The 23,343-nt window shown below is 40.7% G+C and overlaps 1 protein-coding gene across 1 annotated transcript in view; it reads right to left on the reverse strand.

The window, feature by feature from the left end:
* pik3c2a (phosphatidylinositol-4-phosphate 3-kinase, catalytic subunit type 2 alpha) overlaps nucleotides 1-1,814 on the reverse strand; it is a 109,581-nt gene extending 107,767 nt beyond the window's left edge. The window contains 1 exon segment of the mRNA XM_052029684.1: nucleotides 513-1,814. The gene's annotated coding sequence lies outside the window, so the exon portion shown is untranslated.
* Nucleotides 1,815-23,343: the final 21,529 nt, after the last annotated feature.

Genomic DNA, 23,343 nt, shown 5'->3' on the forward strand with positions numbered 1-23,343 from the left:
CCTCTAACACTGGCAGCAAGAAAATAAATGGTATTTTGGGTATGCTACAAAATCTATCTGAGAAAAGGGTTAAATACAGTCCCTCAGCACAAACCATAAATTAAGATAAACTCAACTGCACCATTTAAAAACAGTGACTTCAGAACCAAAAAGTTTCTTGCCGACCTAAAGCCCACGGAAAGCAAACCGTTAGAAAGATACAAACACAAGAGGTGCGCCAGTGTTTTCCATTTTCCAGGACACTTATTGTTATGAACAAAACTAGTTTCTATAATTATCTCCTTTAGCGCTCTAAACTGTTAGCTCTGACCCAGTCCTATAGCCGCTACAACAGCCCCAGAACTTCACATTATTTCATACATTTGCAAGTAGACAGTAAACTAAAAGTTCATCCACCTCCCAACCCCTATACTTCCAACTCCATTAAACCTCACAGGCGGACCTCTCACCGTCAGAGACACTTAGCTGGAAGAATCAAAATTGGAAGCTGTGCAGCGCGCCTCCTCACTCACCTCACAGCGCAGCATTGTATCCAGCCGCCATCTTCCAGCGATCTCCAGTAGCCACAGAGGGGCCGTCACTTCCGGGAATCAAGTCGAGGCTCGAGTGCTTGATGCAGGGGGCCCTTTAAATGACCGCGCTGGACAGGAGGAGGTTTTGCTGCGTGGTCGAGCTCGGATAAGTGGCGAGTGAACACGGCTATCAGTCGAAGCGACAGAAGAAGGGAGGATGGAATCCCGAGTAGCCGGGCGTTCGGCGAGAACAATAGGACTACGTTCCGATCGAACCCCGAGACAGTCTGGCAGCGTTCTCTCGGAACACTCAGGATTCTGCACGAATGCCGTGGTCACGCAGGAAACCTGCCCTTGCGGTGCGCGAATTGTTTGACGTCCTATGAAATGCAGCGTCCTGCCTAAACAATGGCAGGAATTCCGATCGCACCTCCTTGAAACGTAGCAAATCAGCCCAGCAGCATGACAGTTTCCAATTGCTATTGTGTTACACAACGGCTTGGGCTTCCATCGTGTTATATGATATTTCCAACATCTACAATGCTTTGATTTCCACCCCACCCAACACAAAATTTATGGCGTGTCCGAAATCGCGTCTGTTAGTTACATTGGTCGTTCTCGCCAAGCTGAAATTAATGTACAGGGTTGATTCGAGTAGTTCAGGAAACGAATTCACTGATACATTTGCAGCTTTGGTCATTCCATCATCAAGAGTTTCCTGAGATTAAAAATGTTAACTTTAAATAATTTCAGGATAATTCTACATTTAACGAATTTATTGGACTCTATGTATGAATTAGGCTTCTCACATTCGGATATGTCTGCATTCATAGACATCTGGGATGTGCGAGTTAAATATTTGGAATAATCCACAAATTGTATGACATTACATTCATTTCACTTTAAATTACACCACCTGCGTGTGGACCACAGGGGGAGAAACGGGAATATAACAGTAAATCTGAACCAAAGCATTAAAACTTGTAACAAATGCTGAACATAAACTGGTAGCTATCTGCTAAGAGGAATTCTCGATCCACACTGGATCTGACCTTAATGTTAATTGTTCCAACTAGTCAGGCAATTCTTCCTAATACTTAGGCGGTCGCTGGGGCTAGAGGATGACTTCCACACTAGTTCTGAGGTGGCCAATGTGGGACTTTTAGGCCTCAAGTGGGGCTGGAGATGCTTGACTGGTCGAGCAGGTTTTAAATTGCAATACGCCCGGATCTTCCCTCTACCCCTCACTATCCTTTGGAGTCGCTTCCTCACCCAGACCGAGGGCGATCTTTTCCAAATTCATTCGGAATGACTGGTGCTCACCTCGCGCCTTAGCTTTATCTCCCTACTTTCCACTTTAATGAATTCTAAGGCAGGTCTGATGTTGATTTCTTCTTCCCTCACCTTCATGCTCATTTCTTTGGCCAGGACTCTTCACCCTAGACGGAGCCCTTTCTTCCATCTCCATGGTTTCTGTTCCTCTTGGACTCCTCCTTTTGGTTTTGTATCTTCCAAATCAAAGGTATAGTTATGGGAACTTGATGGACACGTGCTATGCCTATGTATCTCGTTATCGGATACATGGCAGAGTATTTGCTTCAGTCTTATTTAGGCTCCACTCTGGTGTCCCTCAGAACTCGCATTTGATTGTCTTTGACCATAAGACATAGGAGCAGAATTAGGCCATTCGACCCATCGAGGCTGCTCCGCCATTCGATCATGACACCCTTACTAATCAAGAACCTATCAACTACTTTAAATATACCGAATGACTTGGCCTCCACAGATTCACCACCCTCTGGCTAAAGAAATTCCTCCTCATCCCTATTCTAAAGGTATGCCTTTTTATTCTGAGGCTGTGCCCTCTGGTCCTAGACTCTTCCACAATTGGAAACATCCTCTCCACATCCACTCTATCTACACCTTTCAATATTCGGTTGGTTTCAATGAAATCCCCCCTCAAACTCCAGTGAGTACAGGCCCAGAGCCATCAAACGCTCCTCGTATGTTAACCCTTTCATTCTCAGGATCATTCTCTCATTCTCGTAAGCCTCTGGATCCTCTCCAATGTCAGCACATCCTTCCTTAGACATGGGGCCCTTTGCTGTCAATTTGTACTCTGCTCTCTTTCACAAGTCTGTAACTGACTCTTCCCTCCCCTGACCTCTCCCTCCCCATCTTGGGGAGAGAGTTTAGCAATCAATATCCCCAACAAGCCCAGAGATTCTCACAGATGTCATGACTACACCTTTTTCCACCCCGATTTCTGTAAGAACACCATTCTATTCTGTTTCTCAGCCTCTGTCATATCTGAATGTGAGACTTTCCATACCATTGCTTCTGAGATCTCTCATGTTTTCCTTAACTGTGACTCCTTTTCCATTACAGTCAACAGGTCTTTCAACCGCACCTCTTTTTCTTGCATTTCTGCTCTCACTTCCTCCTCAGCCACAGCAAGGATAGGATATTCCCTCTCCTCACTTTCCACCTGGCCGGTCTCCACATATATGCTCTGTAATTTCCACTGCCAGTCATAGCATATGGAGAACACATACCAGTCCTCACTGAGGGGTCGGGGGGTGCGGGTGGGTGGGGAAGGTGAGCAGCTTCAAGTTTCTGCATGTCAGCATCTCAGAGGATCTATCCTGGGCCCAACACATTGATGTTGATGCAATCACGAAGAAGGCATGCGAATGGCTCTACTTCGTTAGGAGGTTGAGGAGATTCGGTATGTCTCCAAAGACTTTCTATAAATGTACCGTGGAGAGCATTCTGAGTGGTTGCATCACAGCCTGGTATGAAGGCTCCAATGCATAGGATCACAAGAGGCTGCAGAGGATTGTAGACTCAGCCAGCTCCATCACGGGCACAACTCTCCCCACCATCGAGGACACCTTCAAGAGGCGGTGCCTTAAGGCAGTGTCATCCACCACTCTCACCATCCGGGATATGCCCCCTTTTCGTTACTAATATCGGGGACATGTACAGGAGCCTGAAGACCCACACTCAATGATTTAGGAACAGCTTCTTCCCCTCCGCCGTCAGATTTCTGAATGGTCCATGAACACTTCATTATTCCTTTTCTTTTTGCACTATATTTATTTTGTAATTTATGGTAATTTTATGCCTTTGCACTGCACTGCTGGCACAAAACAACAAATTTCATGACATACAAATCAGTGATAATAAACCTGATTCTGAATCTGATTTCCTTTCGGCATTCTAAAGGGAGAATTCGCTCTGCAAACCCCTGGGTCATTCTTCCATTTCCACCGAACACTTCCCTTGTCACAACAATTTCCTGCGAGACTGGACTTCTTCTTCTCTCGCTACCATTTGGAGACCCAAACAGTCATTCCCATGAAGCAGCCATTAACTTGTGTTTCTCCTAATTTATCATATACAGTATTTCTTTTATTTTCAGAAACGGACTTATTAGAAGCCTGGCACTTCAATGGAATGACTATTACTTGCCTGAAGATTGTCTTTGTCTCATTGCATGCAGGCATGGACTGCTTCATTTGCTGAGGAATTGCAAATAGAATTGAATATTCTACAATCACACACTTATATCCTCACTTCTGAGCTTATGATGGGAGGAAGGCCATTGATGAAGCAGCAGTAGATGGTCCTAGGGCACTGCCCTGAGGGACTCCTGTAGGGATGTCTTGGGACTGGGATGATTGACCTCCAATAATCAAAACCATCTTTCCATGAGATATGACTCCAACCACTAGAGTGTTCTTCCTTTGATGCCATTTGACTTCAGTTTTAACTGAGATCCTTGATGCCTCACTCAGTCAAATGCTGCCTTGATGTCAAGGCAGTCACTCTGTCCTCTGGAATCACCTTATTGCTTTTGGTGCTCATGACATGGTCTCCACTGTGTCGGAGGAAAAAAAATGCAGATTGAGTAACTACTTTGCAGAACATCTAAAGGTGACCCGGAACTTCCAATCACCTGTCGCTATAATTCTCCTTGCCACTCAACTCTAGCACCTCAGCCTTTGGCATTCAATACTGTTAATATGTTCCAACAAAGCCCAATATAACTTCATCCTCTATCTAGGCACATTTTCACCCTTGGGACTCAATATTAAATACAATAATTTCAGCTCACTGGCTTTTCATTGTTGTGTCAGTTGTTGTGTTCTGCTTCTCACAGAAAAGTAACAACGTGCTGGTACTAACTGCCCTTATTCATCTTCCTTGATTTACACTGCTCCAACCAGATCAGCTAATGACCATCATCCAACCTTTGTCTCCAGGCTATGAAGTACTTTTTTCTCTGCAACTTAAAATACACTTGCTTTCTCATTTTTCTATTCTGCTGAAGCCTCATTGACCTGAAATAGTAAATATGTATCTGTCTCCACAGATGTTACTTGACAGAGTTCTACAGCACAGAAACAGGCCCTTTGGCCCAACTTGTCCATGCTGACCAAGATGTCTATCCAACCTAGTTCCATTTGCCTGTGTTTGGCCCATATCCCTCAAAACCTTTTCTATCCATATACCTTTTCTGTTCAAATGTCTTTTAATCATTGTAATTGTACCTGCGTCTGTAGGAACACTGTACTTTGACTTTAATCTCACCACCCTGAGTGCGACGCAATGGGCAAGAGTGAACCAACTCAGAACAAAGGTGGTTTCACGAGTGAACTTTGTCATCAAGTATTTGGTTTAGCAAATCATTAATTGACACTGTGGAATGTATAAATTTCTCATAACTCTCCACTCACTTATTATGCTATGGTAAAAAGAAAATAAACCCCAAGTCTAAAAAGGGATCTACTTCATTATCTCCTAACCCTGGCCCTAAAATAAAGATGCCAACAGAAATTTTGCTTCAGGAAAATCAGTGTTGAAGACCTCACACAATGCTTCAGAGACAACCTGATGATCCTCAACTGAGAGAAGTTTCAGAGTGTCTACAGCATCTGGATTATCCTGATGCCCACCATGACTAGCACCTGTGAAGAGACTCATAGCTTTTCTACCAGAAAGCACTAGACTGTACCGAGATCACTGAGTGGTGTACAGCACTTTGTTCAGGTTGCAGTCTTTTCTTGGAGGTGCAGGTTTAAATCCCATTCCTGCCATTTAGCTTTTGCTTAGGTAATGTCAGCACCCATCCCTGAGTTATTTGTCTGAGGGTAACACAAGTGTTGCTGCTTCTCAGCTCCATTGACCAGGATTTAATCCTGACCTCTGGTGGACTTTGTATGTTTTTCCTTTGGCCATGGGTATTTCCCCAGCTGCTCTGGTTTCCTCTCAAATCCCAAGGACACACAGTTTGATAGATTAACAGGCCACTGAATAAATAGCATTAACTGCATTTCAAAGCAAATAAATATTTCAGGAGATTTGAGGCAATAATTGATCATGAAAGGCTTTATACAAATATAATTTCTATCATTGCACAATTGAAACTTGATGTTTGGTGAAATTGTTCAAAGAGATTATTATATCGATGCTGATTGTGACTCAGTTTCCTTCGTTCCCCAATTCTGTGATTCTTTAAAATGAGTTCTGGTTATTAAGTTGGCACCTTGTATGTTTAAGTACTCCAAGGCTCCTTCACTGGAAGTGGGGGGGGGGGGGGGGGGTGGAGAAATGGGGAAGGGAAGAATGAATATTTTGTATTTGTGAAAAAAAGTGCTCCAATTAGGTCTGACCAAAGTTAAGCAGGACAAGAATTTGAGTCATTTTGCCACGTGGACATTGCCACTTTTCTCTTTGTGCTTATTTTAATTAAAGTCTGTGGTTCAAGGCTAAATGAAATGAACTTTGCCCATCTTCATCATCAAGTCATATTCCCCATTATCAGAAACAATTCTGACCTTGCTACGGATTTCTGCTTTGTGTGTAGAAAAGCACCCCCTACTGTTGGGGAGCAGTTTACCTCTTAGTCCAACCAGTGCTTCCGTCTTAATGAGCGTTACAGATTTGTGTTGATTTATTCATAATATTTTGTAATAAATTTCATTGTTTAAAGCCATCTGAGAAGCTAGGACATTCCTTCCACCACAAGATTTACATTGAAAAATATGCTAAACATTCTCATACTAATCTTTTGGTTTCTTTTGAGTTTGTTCTTGGATTTAAGAACCCATTTCCTCATATACTGTTAAACTACATGGTGTGCCAACATTGAAAGATGAGGCTTCTCGAAAATTACCTCTACCATTATTATAATTTTAAACCAGACTACTAAGTATGAATAATTTCAAATAAGAGAAGATGCTGGAAATACATAATGGGACAACTGGCAGCCATGGAAATCCACAGATGAGTATTTTCAGTTGTATGGCATCTGCAGTATTTTGCTTTGAATTATTAGAGTATCTATACAGTCAATATTTAAAGTAGTACAATTGGTATACACATTTATAATAAATTATTTACACCCTGTACCTGCCAGATGCTAATATTCAGAAAAGCCAATGAATAATTTCAGAAGACCTTACTGGTCCTTGAAGAAGATACAAATTCAAAAAATGTATATATAAGAAATACCATAAATTAAATATGGCTGCTTCAAGGCCTTGAAGGAGTGTTGCAGGCTTCACCTATTATCAATTTTGATGGGTGTCCAATTTTTAGAATGGGTCCAATGCTTAATGGGTGAAAATATTTATTTGTGGAATATGGAATCTATGGAAAAACCCCACATTAAGTTGTCAGTTTTGCTTTTATGGCTGATACGAATTAAGTCAGTAATAGTGATGCTCCAATGGTTCCTACTGCCACATAGATAGCTCACATGATTGATGGTGAAAACAAAATCAAGAATTCCATTCTTTTCATGGTGCATTAATTTGATGACAAATGGATGTAAATTGATGCAGAGAATATTGTAAAGATTTACTTAAAAATTGCTTTTTACAATTTCAGGATGTCCCAATCTTTTTTCAAGCAGCCAAGTACTTTTTGATTTGTAGTCACAACTGGAAGTTAGATTGAATGTTGCTCTCAGTGGCTGAACACTTTGCTAGCATTCATTCTGTAGACTCCCAGTTCAGGACACAGTTGGGTATCAGTGAGCAATTGGTAAAAACTGGCATTCTCTTTAGAAGCACAATAGTGAAAGTTTAATTATCAGCCACTGTCTCCAAAAAAAAAATAAGTGGGTAGTAAGGTCAAAGGATCACAAGAATGAAACAAAAACTGGGCAAACTGGACCACATGATTATTAGCAATACAATAAACAAATACAGGTATCCCTCAATTTACAAAGGAATTACATTCTGGGAAATCATTGTGTTAAGTGAAAATTTACAAATTATAAAGGCGTTTCCTATTAATTTCAATGCAAAAATTCTGGTTGCTTTGAGCTCAAGAATTTTAGTTAATAACTCCTAAAGACTTAAAATACATCAATAAGTATTTGAATAAAATATTATAAATTGAATCTTAAAATAAGATAATGAAAACAGACATAATACAACAGCTATGTAGTGCAGTTAAGTGCAACATACAAATGATTCTCTTTTGTCAGTCATCTCTCCCTTGCTTTCCACTGGCTCTCTCCCCCCTGATTTTTGCCATCTCTCTGCCATCCCTCCTGTTTCTCGCTATCCCTTGCCGCGAACCCCATGCTGTCCCCATTTTCTCTTCCTCACCCACCCTTTCCTCCTCTCACTCTCTCTGCCACTTTGCCTAGAGCTTTCATCCCACACTCTTAAGCGCACGTGTCAAGTGGTTTGTGATTTTCGTCGAGCAGCTGTGTCAACAAGGATAGTGTTCTGCTCCACAGTTTTCAATTGCCATTTATTGCTGACATTAAATGTTGTTTGTTATCAGGAAAAGAGCCTTGTAAATCAAGGACAAGGTGACTATGCTCAGCACTGACCTCAAGAGAAAGCTGCAAGAGAAAAATCTAGTGATTTCTCATGTGGATATCACCATTCCTGAAATTAGTCTAATTCTAGCATTAATTCAAGAGCTTGTCTGACATCCAGGAATGACATTATCAACCAGGCTAGGCTATCCATCAGACTGCTTTTATTGTTCACTTTTCATAAGTGCTGCAAAAATGAAGCATGGAACAAACATGTGGGATTCAATTAGAAGATGAACTACTATTAACAAATTTTGTTTTTAAAAAAGTTTAAGATTCATGCAGTTTTTAACTATGAAATAGGGAATTTGGCATAACACAGACACAATGTTAGTTTTACAGAACCAGAAAGGTTGTTCAGCGAACATGAATTAGTTTGCAGTTAAAAAAAACTTAATTACACTTCATTCAGAAGACTTCATTTTCTTTTGATGGTCTTTACAATGGGAATACTGTACAAAAATTTAAAGTTCACATCATTTCAGTGATTTCAATTGTATTCATCTCCAGAGACTTCAACAGTACATCTATTCAGATGTGTGTTCCCAATCACTACTTAGTGATCCCTGCTTGTAAGTGCATATAAATGAAAACAGGATTGACTGGCTATGATGGGAGATTTATATACATCTTGGCATTAAGATTAGAATAGCTATCAGCTGGGTTACAGGGTCAAAACAGAAGTAGATAGTTTACAATTTAAGTCTGCATTTGGCAGGTGAAAACAGGATGTGTGTAAATCAAAATTAAAGGCAGGGAGCCAATTAATAACTGTTCCATTAGTTGCATGGGGGTGGGGGTGGGTGATAAAGTGGCAAAATAACATCTCTACATCTTCGGAGAGCATAAGGAAAATATCTCTATACATTGATGGGACAAGTGATATAGAAGAGGAGGACATAAACTAAAGGAAAAGAAATCCACTGTTCAGGAAAGCGTAAGATGGCAACTCTGCACCTGGTTTTCAGTTTAGTAGCTGTTGGTATATATATATCAGATGCTTTCCAAGCTGATACACTTAGCATCTCTTCAAAATATTATCCTGATTAAATCACCTACATCAAAGCTCTAGATCATGTATTCCTGTCTTCCTGCACTACTCTAAAGCTAAAATGTGGCTTTAGCTTTCTTACAGCACATGCAGCATGCTACACCTACCTCCGAGGACACTTGTCACTGTAGGAGCCCATACAAGTGGTTAATGGCAAGGTTTTATATGTGGCTTGCCAACCAACTCTGGCTCTTAATTACTCTCATATGCTTGATTTTGTACAATCTGTTGAATGCATGGTAACTTAAGTTTTACCCAGTTGTGTCTGTAAACATGGCAATACAAGTACTGGTTAATGAGCTTTGAACATTTATCATGTAACCTGAACAACTTGCGTCTCTCTATTGGACTTATTATTTTCCCATTCACATCACATCCGGAATCTAGTGAAGCCAGTATTTATCCTGGAGTGAAAACACCATCATTTGTCACAAAGGCTCATGATAGAGTCACCATGGCTGGTTGGTCATCTTCTTGCAAGTGTCATGATATGCCTATAACAGATTTGTCCCACCTCTCCTTTCCTTCAAAGCACCATGCCTGCCTGCACCAATTATGAATTGTAAAAGCATTGTCTCACTGGATAATTCTTGAATATCAATCAAACAGCCTTTTTTTCTCTGGACTTTAATGCTACCTAAAAAGTAATTGAAAAGGGAAATGAAACAGCAAATACACATTCCCTAATATTGCTTACTCCCATCCATAATTTCCACATTAATTACTGTTGTTATGTAATCTTAGACATCCATGTCAAATGGACATTCATTGAGTGAGACCTTTTTGAAGTTGTACATAACAAAAATATGAATGGATGCAACAAAGACTTTAAATTAAAGTGAAACATCCTGATTTTTAGGTCAGTGTCTTTCCAGCTGAATAGCATTTGCCAGATAGTTTACATATCTGGTACCTTCCAAAAACATTGATACAAGTAGGAAAAACTGAATTGGAATTGGTTTGTTATTGTCACTTGCACCAAGGCACAGTGAAAAACTTACATAGTGTTCATACAGATCAATTCATTACAAAGCGCATTGAAGTAGTACAAGGTAAAACAATACAAAATGCAGTATGAAGTGTAACAGCTACAGAGAAAGTGCAGTGCAGGTAGGCAATTAAGTGCAAGGTCATAACAAGGTAGATTGAGAGGTCAAGAGTCCATCTTATCGTACTAGTGAACTATTCAATAGTGTTATAATAGCAGGATAGAAGCTGTCTTTGAGCCTGGTGGCATATGCTCTCAAGCTTTTGTATCTTCTGCCCGATGCGAGGGGGGAGGAGAGAGAATGTCCGGGGTGGGAGGGGTCTTTGATTATGTTGTCTGCTTTACCAAGGCAGCGAGAAGTATAGACAGATTGCATGGAGGGGAGGCTGGTTTCTGTGATGTGCTGAGCTGTGTCCACAATTCTCTGCAGTTTCTTGCTGTCGGGGGCAGAGCAGTTACGTTATTAGGATTCAGACATTAAGCACTCAGGTAAAGTAAGGCTTTAATAAGTGGTAAAGATGAAAATGTAATAAATTTTGGAAGGAAATCATTTTTGAAGATTTTTAAAAAAGGCCTCAAATTAACTGCAATATAGCTGTAAGACATTTTGAATCTGTCAAACAAAAATGGTTATAATGTTATCCTTTTATTGTGTTATACTAATGCCTTTAAAAAGGTATAGACAGACATTGAAGTAAACACAAATATCCTCTTTTACTCTGAGAAGAAATGCAATCTTTGCCAATCCTGTCAATCATCGATTATTCTCTTTAGAAAAATAGCTAATGAAAGATCATGATCTTAAATATCCTTTATTAAGTAAGTTTTTATACCACCCCTGTTGTGCTCTTCATAAACGGCATTGAGAAACAAATCCAAAATATGGACAACACAATGGTGCAGTTAACAGAGCCACTGCCTCACAATGCCAGGCACCTGGGTTTAATTCTGACCTTTGGTGCTGTGTGGAGTTTGCATGTTCTCCCTCTGATTGCGTGGATTTCCTCCTAGTGTTCTAGCTTCCTCCCACATCCCAAAAATGTGCCAGTTAGTAGGTTAATTGCTGACTATAAATTGTCCCTATTGTGCAGGTGAGTGGTAGAATACAGGGGAAGCTCATGATGTGGGGAGAATAAAAAATGGGATTAATGTAGCATTAGTGCAAGTCGGTGGTTGTTGGTCAGTGGGGACTCAGTGGGCTGAAAGACCCATTTATGTGCTGTATCTCTCTAGGACTCTTTGACTGGGTAATTCATATGCAATTCTCCTAGGACAGCAATTTGTTTTCAGGTCCTCCATGAACCAGATGCACTTACCCATAGTCAAAATAGCCTTTGATGTTCTTTTTCAAAGTTCAATTGATCAACAAACTTGGGGAAGTAGGCCCTTACAAGACAAACAAGGCCTGCTTCAGCACAAGCTTAATGGAGCCAGCCACAGAGTTCAGTGCATGGATTCTCCTAGTGAAAGATCTCCCTATGTTTCCCACTTTCCTCTCGATATTGAACAACCAACTCCTCACCATCCACTCCCTGCTGAAGGTCTCCTTCTGGACCTTCTCTACCAGCTCCAACAATGTTCCTGACACCCCAAAGCAAATGAACCAATATGAATCCTCCATTCATTTCACTGATGATCTGATTCAATTCTCAAGATGCTGAACAACATGCCTACCGAAAGAATGAAGATCCCAACCTGAAGCATCAAATCTCAAATGTGACAAGTGGAAATTTACCTTGAATTTCCCCTTTATTACCATAATTGTGAAGTTGACAGAGGCAGTAAAGCTGATTTCATTGCAAAAAAATCCTTGGGCCTTGAGCACATTTGAATATGACTGCGGGCAGTTCACACATAAAACACATAATTGATTAAGGTGCAGAATGATTTCTGGATGAGGGTCTGTACAACTGAACACAGCTGCATGGTTTATGTATCAAGCAGCTGTAATACCTTCCAAAAATATTAATACAAGAGAATCTGGACTACTACCAGGATTCAACATTAACTACTCAAGTAAAGTAAGGCACTTGTACCCAAGGAACTGTACTGCAGTATGAATCACTGGCTGAATATGTGGCAGAGGTAAAACAAAAGATGAAGAATCAATACTGCTCATTAATGAAGGAAATCATTTTTAAACATTTTTAAAAACTTAGCTTCCATAATTCTGAAACAAGTTCAACAGTCTGAAATCGATTGCAATGTGGCTATAAGATAAATTTGAAGCTGACAAAGTGATGGCAACATTATCCTATTATTATGTTTTACCAATGCCTTGAAGGTGCAGGCAGACAGAAGTAAACACAAATACTCTATTTAGCTTTGGGCAGAAATGCAATTTTGCCAATCCTTTCAATCATTACTCTCTTAATAAATAGTTAATGGAAGCTCATGACCTTTATTCAAGAATACTGGCTTCGCTGGATCCTCATGCCATTGCAATTATTGTGAACAAGCCCTCCAGAAATGAAAAAATTCCTGCAAAACACCAGAGCTGGAGGCATTTTCCTGGTAGTCTATAAAGAGGTGAGAGTGAAAGGTGAGACAGGGGTTGGTATGTGATAGGTAGAACCAGGTTGGGGGCAGGAATCGGTAGATGGAGCTAGGTGAGGAGAGAGGATAGGAAAGGTAGACCGAGGGAGAAGAAACCCAGGTATATAGGTTCCATCTGCCCATCACCCAGACACCAAGTTCCTCCAGCAGTTTGCTTTTTGCTTCAGATTCCAGCATCTGCAATCTCTTGCGTCTCTATGATAGAACCGGTACTCCTTCAACTAGGAAGTAATGGCAACATATGATTGCATGATACAATGACGGGGGAAGGGGGGTGCAAGGAAGGACATCGCAATCTTCTGAAAAACAATGGGCATGCACAAAGCATACATACTTTGTCTGTATGCAAACAAGTCTTTTGGCAGCATTTTTTCTCTCTGTTCTCCTTCTATTCACACCTCTTCCAGACCGATCAGCTGCCATTAACAAGTCTTCACTACTGCTCTCTCAACCACCAATCTGTGTCATCCATTTACTCTTCCTCTTCATCCAATGACAAACATTCCCTCTGTTCTCTCTATTCTTTCCTCTTCTCAAACTTAAAACATGTTTTTTTTAAAAAACTGTTCCAAGTTATGATGAAATATTAATTTGGTTTCTCTTGCCACAGACACTGCCTATTCTGCTGTGTACTTTCAGCATTTTCTGTTTTTATCCAATAATTCCAATCCGGAATTTCTATTTTGATACTACAGCCATCACAATAGTGGCCGATGACTATAATCAGCCAACATAAAATGGTGCCTTATCATATCTGAATGTTGTCTCTAATTTTACCAGAAGAAAGTTAAAGGTTGGTTAAGGAGTTTTGCATTCAGATCCCAGGTGATAAGAAGACAGCACAATGATTGGAGACTGTTACAGAAAGGGATAGCATTTAAATAGCACTTTCATTTCCTCAAGATACCCAATACACATTTGAAGGAAAGATAATGGTTATAATGCAAGAAGTGCAGTAATCAATTTTCATGCCACAGATCCCCAAAAACAGCAATGTGATGAAGACTAGATAACCTGTTTTAGAGACACCGATTGAGGAAGAAACATTGGCTAAGGTTCAATGGGAAACTCACTTGTTCTTCCTAGTATTAATGTCTCATTCTAATGATGGCATCTCTGAAGTATCACACAAAACTCAAGTTTGTTGCTCAGAGGTGAATGTGCAATGAACTGAGCACAGTTGATGCATTAAGTGATCTCATTTTTAAAAGCTTGCAGTGATAGCACACTCATTGTATAAGTTGGCAACTAGCTGTATAAGCCATCAACTCTGTGTAGAGAAGTATTTCAAAAATATGCCTATTCCTGTGCATGGATAACTTGTACTCATTGCATTTAGTCAAAAAGGAAACAAAAAGGAAGCATACGTAATGTTTAGGAAGCTGAAATCAGACAGGGCCTTTAAGAAAGAGTAGAAAGCGGGAGATAACTTAGGGAATCAGGAAGGCCAAAAGGGACGGTGAAATGTCATTAGTGAGTAGGATTAAATAAAATCTCAAGGCATTTTATACATACATTAAAGACCAGAGGGCAACTAGGAATTGGGTAGGAACACTCAAGGACAAAGCAGGGAATTAGAGAAACAAAGGACTGCAGTTGCTGGAACCCACCCGGGACATTCTCTCTTCTCTCCTCTTCTATCGGGTAGAAGATACAGGAGCCTGAGGGCGTGTACCACCAGACTTAAGGACAGCTTCTACCCCACTGTGATAAGACTATAGAACGGTTCCCTTATACAATGAGATGGATTCTGACCTCACGATCTACCTTGTTGTGATCTTGCACCTTATTGCATTGCACTTTCTCTGTAGCTGTGACACTTTACTCTGTACTGTTATTGTTTTTACCTGTACTACATCAATGCACTCTGTACTAACCCAATGTAACTGCACTGTGTAATGAATTGACCTGTATGATCAGGATGCAAGACAAGTTTTTCCACTGTGCTTCGGTACAAGTGACAATAATAAACCAATACCAAAACACTATGATGCTGGAGGTTCAGCAGGCCAGGCAGAATCGCCCTGATGCCAGTCACTTCAACTCCCCCTCCCACACTATCACAGATATGTCAGTCCTCGGCCTCCTCCACTGTCAGGAGAATTCCAAGCACAAACTGGAGGAACAGCACCTCATTTTCCGTCTTGGAACCTTGCAGTCTAACGGCATGAACATTGAATTCTCCCACTTTAAGTAATCCCCACAACCTCCCGCGCCCCCCCCCCCCCCCAACTATGCTTCTTCTTTTCTTCCCTTTCCTAGCCTCTCTCTCTCTTTTCTACACTTTTTTTTCTCTCCTTACCTTTGACCCATCCCCCAGTGGATCTGCTCTCCCCTCCTCCCCCACACCTGCCTATCACTATCTCTTATCTGCATCTACCTATCACCACCTTTTGCCCACCCTGCCTCCCCTCCTTTGTCCACCTATCACTGCTCTGCTTTTCCCTCCCCCTTTTCCTGTCTTCAGTCCTGAAGAAGGGTCCTGACCCAAAACATTGACGGCCTGCTTTTCTCCACGCATGCTGCCTGGCCTGCTGAGTTCCTCCAGCATCATACTGTTTTTTCATCAAAGCAGGGAATTTATGCCTGGAGCCAGAGGAAATGGGTGAGGTAGTAAATGAGAACTTTGCATCAGTATTCACCAAGGAGGACATGGAGGATAGTGAGATTCGGCAGGAGTAATCTGATACTCTAGGGCATGTTGATAGCAAGTAGGAGCTGTTGGGTCTCCTGAAGAGTATTAAGGTGAATAAGTCCCCGAGACCTGAGGGGACTTATCCCAGGTTACTGAGAGAGGCATGAGAGGAGATTGCTGGAGCCTTGACAGAGATCTTTGCATCCTCCTTAGCTACAGGCAAGGCCCCAGAGGATTGGAGAATACCCAATGTTGTTCCTCTTTTTAAGAAGACAAGCCAGGAAATTACAGGCCGGTGAGCCTTACATCAGTGGTAGGGAAGTTACTGGAGAAGATTCTTAGAGTCATGGAGTCATATAATTATACACATGGAAACAGGCCCTTTGGCCCAACTGGTCCATGCCAGCTAAGGTGCCCATCTAAGCTAGTCCCATTTGCAGTAGATTTGGCCCATATCCCTCCAAATCTTTCCTATCCATGTACCTGTCTAAATGCCTTTTAAATGTTGTTATTGTACCTCCTCAACCACTTCCTCTGGCAGCTCATTCCATATAACCGACAGGTAATAAGTGAAAATGTTTCCTCTCAGGTTCTTAGTAAATCTTTGCCCTCTTACCTTAACTCTAGTAAATCTTTGCCCTCTTACCTTAACCTTAACTCTATTCCCTCTAGTTTTTAGTTCCCTTTCCCTGGGAAAAAGACTATGTGCATTCATCCTATCTATACCCTTATAACTGTATACACTTCTATAAGATCACCCCTCAGTCTCCAATGCTCCAATCAATAACGTCCTAGCCTGCTCAACATACTAGTCCTGGCAACATACTCTTAATTTTTTTTTCTGCACTCTTTTCAGCTTAGGGATAGGATCTATTTGCATGTGGAAAAGCAGACTTATTAGGGATAGTCAGCACTGCATTGGGTGGGGTAGTTCCTTTCAAATTTGATAGTTTTTTTGAGGAGGTGATGAAGATGATTGATGGTATGCAGTGGATGTTAGTAAAGCTTTTGACAAGATTTCTCATGGTAGGCTGATCCAGAAGATTAAGGCACTTGGGTTCCATGGAGACTTGGTAGATTGGATTCAAAATTGGCTTGGCCATAGAAGACTCGATGGGCCGAATGGCCTGCTTCTGCTCCCTTATCTTGTGATCTTGTGAAGACAGAGGGTAGTGGTGGAAGGCTGGATGTCTGTGACCAATAGTGTTTCACAAGGACTAGTGCTGGGACCATAGGATAAAAATATAGGTGGGCTGATTAGCAAGTTTGCAGATGACACAAAAATTGGCAGAACTGTGGATAGTAAGGAAGGTTGTCAAAGCATTTAGTAGGATATAGACCAGTCGGAAATGTGGGCAGAGAAATGGTAGATGGAGTTTAATTCAGACAAGTGTGAGGTATTGAATATTTTTTTAAAAAAAAACTTACTCATTCAAGGGATATGGGCTTCGTAGACTGAGTCAGCATTTATTTGCCACCCCTAGTTGCCCTTGAGAAGGTGGTGGTGAACTTCTTGAACCACTGCAGTCCTTGGTGTGTGGGTATACCCACAATGCTGTTAGGGAGAGAGTTCTAGGATTTTGACCCAGCGATGGTAAAGAACAGTGATACATTTCCAAGTCAGGATGGTGCGAGTTCTAAATAGTAGGGGGGTGGGTTCAACAGATTGGAAGAGTATGGATAAAGTAAAACGGAAAGGGAATGCAGGAGAGGTTACTGAATTCTCCAGAATAAAGTATAAGACAAAGTTTAGAAAGGGATAATTTAACTTCAGGCAACGTGGAGACAAACTTGAGAAGAAGGGTGGTGAATACAGAACTGAAGGTGTTATATGTGAATGTACGCAGTATACAAAATAAGCAGTTAGAAACCGGCAGATATGATGTTGTGAGCATCACAGAGTTGTGGTTGAAAGAAGATCACAGCTGGGAGCTGAACATCCAAGGATACACATCCTATTGAAAAGATAGGTGGGTGGGTAGAGGGGGAGGGTGGCTCTGTTAGTAAAAAATGAAATCAAATCCTTAGCAGGAAGTGACAATAGGATCAGAAGATGTAGAATCCTTGTGGGTAGAGTTAAGAAACTGCAAGAGTAAAAAGACCCTGATGGGAATTATATACAGGCCTCCGAATAGTAGCCAGGATGAGGGGTACAAATTACAACGAAGATAGAAAAAGCATGTAAAAAGGGCAATGTTACAGTGGTTATGGGGGATTTCGGTATGCAGGTAGATTGGGAAAATCAGGTTGGTACTGGATTCCAAGAGAAGGAAATTTGTAGAATGCCTACGAGATGGCTTTTCCGAGCAGATTGTGGTTGAGCCCATGAGGGAAAAGGCAATTCTGGATTTGCTGTTGTGCAATGAACAAGACTTGATTAGGGAGCTTAAGGTAAAGGAACCATCAGGCAGCAGTGATCATAATATGATGGCATTCACCCTGCAGTTTGAGAGGGAGAAGCTGAAATCAGATATATTGGTAGTACAGTCGAGTAAAGGTAACTACAGAAGTGTGAAAGAGGAGGTGGCCAAAGTTGATCGGAAGGGGACCCTAACAGGACCAGCAATGGCAGGAGTTTCTGGGAGTAATTCAGAAGACGCAGGATCAGTTCATCCCAAAGAAGCAGCAGCATTCTAAAAGGGTGGGGGGGGGGGGGGTGGAAATGAGGCAACTGTGGCTGACAAGGGAAGTGAAAGATAGCATAAAAGCAAAAGAGAGGGCATACAATATTGCAAAGACTAGTGGGAAGCTAGAGAAATGGGAAGCTTTTAAAAACCAGCAGAAGGCAACTGAAAAAGCAATAAGGGGAGAAAAGATGAAATATGAAGGTAAACTAGCTAACAATATAAAAGAAGATACCAAAAGTTTTTCCAGATATATAAAGAGTAAAAGAGAGGCAAGAGTGGACATTGGACTGCTGGAAAATGACACTGGAGAGATAGTAATAGGGAACAAACAAATGGCGGACAAACTGAATAAGTATTTTGCGTCAGTCTTCACTGTGGAAGACATTAGCAACAAGCCAGAAATTCGAGAGAGTCAGGGGGCAGAAGTGAGTGTAATCACTATGGCTAAGGAGAAGGTGCTTGGGAAACTGAAAGGTCTGAAGGGGACTACACCCCAGGGTTCTGAAAGAGGTAGCTGAAGAGATTGTGGAGGTATTAGTAGCGACCTTTCAAGAATCACTAGAGTCAGGAACGGTTCTGGAGGACTAGAAAGTCGCAAATGTCACTTCTCTCTTTAAGAAGGGAGGGAGGGAAAAGATGATAAATTATAGGCCAGTTAGCCTGACTTCAGTGGTTAGTAAGATGTTAGAGTCCATTATTAAGGATGAGGTTTCGGGGTACTTGGAAGCTCATGATAAAAATATGCCAAAGTCAACATGGTTTCCTTAAGAGGGAGATCTTGCCCGACAAATCTGTTGGAATTATTTGAGGAAGTAACAGGCAGGATAGGCAAAGGAGAGTCAGCAGATGTTGCTTACTTGGATTTTCAGAAGGCCTTTGATAAGATGCCACACATAAGGCTGCTAAACAAGATTGGAGCCCATGGTATTACAGGAAAGGTACTAGCATGGATGGAAGATTGGCTGACTGGCAGAAAGCAAAGAGTGGGAACAAAGGGGGCCTTTTCTGGTTGGCTGTGGTGACTAGTGGTGTTCCGCAGGGGTTGGTGTTGGGTCCGCTACTTTTCACGTTATATGTTAATGAACTGGATGATGGAATTGAGGGCTTTGTGACCAAGTCTGTGGATGATACAAAGATAGGTGGAGGGGCAGGTAGTGTTGAGGAAACAGGGAGTCTGCAGAAGGACTTGGACAGGTTGGGAAAATGGGCAAAGAAGTAGCAGATGTAATACAGCATAGGGAAGTGTACGGTCATGCACTTTGTTAGAAGGAATAAAGGCATAGACTTTTTTCTAAATGGGGAGAGAATTCAGAAAACAGAGGTGCAAAGGGACTTGGGAGTCCTAGTGCAGGATTCCCCAAAGGCTAACTTGCAAGTTGGGTCGGTAGTAAGGAAGGCAAATGCAATGTTTGCATTCATTTTGAGAGGACTAAAATATAAAGGCAAGGATGTAATGTTGAGCCTTTATAAGGTGTTGGTCAAACCACATTTGAAGTATTGTGAGCAGTTTTGGGCCCCATATCTAAGGAAGGATGTGCTGACATTGGAGAGCTTCCAGAGGAAGTTTACAAGAATGAATCTGGGAATGAAAGGGTTAATATATGAGGAGCATTTGATGGCTCTGGGCCTGTACTCACTGGAGTTTAGAAGAATCTCATCGAAAGCTACCGAATATTGAAAGGCCTGGATAGAGTGGACGTGAAGAGGATGTTTCCAGTAGTGGGAGTGTTTAGGACCAGAGGGCACAGCCTCAGAACAGAAGGATGTCCCTTTAGAACAGAAATGAGGAGGAATTTCTTAAGCCAGAGGGTGGTGAATCTGTGGAATTCATTGCCACAGATGGCTGTGGAGGCCAAGTCATTGGGTTTATTTAAAGTGGAGGTTGATAGGTTCTTGATTAGTAAGGGTGTCAAAGGTTACAGGGAGAAGGCAGGAGAGTCGGGTTGAGAGGGAAAAATACATCAACCATAGTCAAATGGTGGAGCAGACTCAAGGGACCAAATAGCCTAATTCTGCTCCTGTGTCTTATGGTGTGGGGTTTGGAGGGAAACTTCCAGGTGGTGGTGTTCTCATGCTTTTGCTGCCCTTGTCCTTCTAGCTGATAGAGATTGTGGGTTTGTAAGGTGCTGTCTAAGGAGGCACAGATAGGACAGATAGTCAGAGTCCTTTTCCCAGGATGGAAATGTCAAAAACTGAAGAGCGTAGCTTTAAGGCAAGTGGGGGAAATTTAAAGGAGAATTATGTGGCGACACACAGAATGGAAGGTGCCTGGAATGCATTACCAGGGAAGCAGAAACAATAGCAACATTTAAGAGGCATTTAGATAACACATGAACAGGCAGGGAATTGCGGGATGTAGAACATGTGTGGGTAGATGTGCAATTTAAATTGGCATCATGGTCAGCACAGACATTACAGGCTGAAGGGCCTGCTCCTGTGCTGTACTGTTCTGTGTAGCTCTTTAACTTCTATGCAATTAATTCTCTTACTATTTTACAGACCAAAATCCAATACATCCTTCTTAAAGACTAAAAGGCTATGCAACAAGTATGAGAATTACTCATTATGGATACTGATCAGTACTGCAAATATCTAAAGAAAAATTATTGCCATAAGCATGTAGGGTTGGACTGGATTTCTAAGTAGAGGGGAGAGTATAGACATGAATGATTTTTTTTTAAATCAATTCCATTTGCTTTTGAGGATCTGTAAAATGTCAACAATACAGTAGAGAGAATATGCTAACCATGGGTTTTCAATGACTGAAGCCATTCTAATATGTGTTGAATCCAAGCTCAAGCAAATAGGAAGCCTGTAATCTACAGATAAATTTATTTTTATAATGACAGGAGGTTTTCCCATTTTTCACTGCAATTTGGGATATTAATTCTGCTGTGATAGTTTCCTTGGTTTCAGCAGATCTCCAATAATAAGAACTGATACAACAAAACATTTTCAGCATCTTATGCCAGTCGCTAACCTCTCCAACACATCAAATTTTGACATTTTCAATCTAGTATTTTAAGTTTTTCTGGAGGCACTAAATTTTGCTGTCACAAAAGCAAGTCCCACCATTTCCATAATGAAGGATACTTCTAGTTCTTACACCCAGTATTAGCATATCAAGTCAAATATAGAATGGGGCTAATACCAAGTGTTGTCTTCTTGTCACAATCAGCAAAAGAAGATGGAGAAAGCAATCTATCACAAAATGTTTAGAGTTCCCTTTTTCATTCTGGCTATCTTAATGCCTTTTTGAGTGAGACTGATAATTTAGTCTTGTTAGTTCTGCAAAGTTTTGATTTTAATCTGCAATTAAAAGAAAACAATATTAAGATTTCATTTAGGACTCAAAGGTGGTATTGCAGATACTATCACAAACTGATGGGATGGACAAACTTCAAACACAAAGATCTATGTGCTAGCTCTCTTGGTGCCTTATTCCTGAGCAAGTGATTTGTTATCATTCAGATCCACTCAAGTCAAGTGGTTGCTATACCTGGAAGTTTTAAAAATAAAAATTAAGCAATAAAACTATGGTGCAATATGACAATTGATGCAACACAGCATCAGTTACTTATAATGATTGTAGTTGTGGAGTGTGATGCATTAAACTGTCTGTAACAAAATTTCAATGAAACACTTGCAACGTTTGCAATGATGTTGTTTTATTCTATACTTAAATAGCCAGTTTAGAGGCAGCAATTAATCACGATGAAACTAAATTCTATCTCCCAATAGGGATGAATAAAATAAATATTTAAACTTTAGTGTGTGCCTTTTAGATCTAAGTAAGAAAACATTTGCAATCATTCTGACACTTGGTGCAATAAAGATGTGCATGAGAAATAAAATCTAAATGTTAAATGAAAGTAATAAAATATTTTCAAAATATTAAGTGTTCATTCTGTACAGAATAGATGTGAAATAAAGTTTTGATGTGACAGAAAATCTACTTAATTTACATATAATAATAAAGATCCAACCAGCCTCGGCATTGATTTACAGCTAACATATCCACAACTTTAAATTTAGAAGACGCAAAAAGTTCTGCAGATGCTGGAACCTGGAGCAATACACAAAGTGTTGGAGGAACTCAGCAGGTCAGGCAGCATCTATGGAGGAAAATAAACAGTTGACGTTTTGGGCCAAGACTCTTCATCAGGACTGGAAAGGAAGAGGCAGAAGCCAGAATAAGAAGGTGAGGGGAGGGGGAAAGAGTACACGCACATGTTGAGTTCCTCCAGCAACTTTTGTTTAAATTTAGATGTTGTGTTTTTATATGCTGAAGGCCATGTTTGATCACAGATTTGTTAACATAGTTTCCTTTTAAGCACTGAATGGCACCAATCTAGCTTTATAACCCTTCTGTTGGAATGAACATTCCTCTGACACAGGATTAAGTGCAGAAATTTTGTGACAGTCAGGGAAACAACCCTAATATAAACCACATGCCTTAATGCAGTGACTGCTCAATATGACACTATTGAAGAAGTATAATGTTAAAATGAAAAGTATTGATTTTTTATTGCTTTTCTCCAGGATAGATAAAAAAAAATAATGGACCAAATTTTGTATGCAGTGCTTTCTGTTGAATTGGAGGAAATATGTCTGCAAAGATCTAGCAATTTCAGTGGAACAAATGTCATCTTTCTGAGTACAAGTTGCTCTCACATTTCAACTCAAGAGGAGTTCTGACATCCAGAAACAACAAATCCATCAAGCAAGTTAAGCAGCCAATCATCCTGAAGAATTTTTGCAGTAAACCAGGATGTCAAAATCATGACTTGAACTACCTTTCAAACAAAGATCAGAACATACACAGACAATAAAGGTTGAAATGTCATTAACAACAAAAATACTGTATATACGAATTTTATTTAGAAAAATATAGATTTTATAAGTATTTGTATTTGGCAATGACAGCGTTCACATTTTTAGGCATTTTAGGTTCAGTGACACCACTACACAGTATATATGGCTTAGTTTTTCATTAAAAACTCAGACTTACTGATGCAAAACAGTCCCAGCCTTTTTTAAAGAAAGGATAATTAAGTTCCTTAAGTTTATGTCAGTTTCCCAATTTGTCTGGATAATGCTAGAGAAGGCTGTAAAGCTGTGCTCTCCATGG

Source organism: Pristis pectinata, chromosome 14 (assembly GCF_009764475.1).
Source record: "Pristis pectinata isolate sPriPec2 chromosome 14, sPriPec2.1.pri, whole genome shotgun sequence".
In the NCBI taxonomy this organism is placed as follows: Eukaryota; Metazoa; Chordata; class Chondrichthyes; order Rhinopristiformes; family Pristidae; genus Pristis; species Pristis pectinata.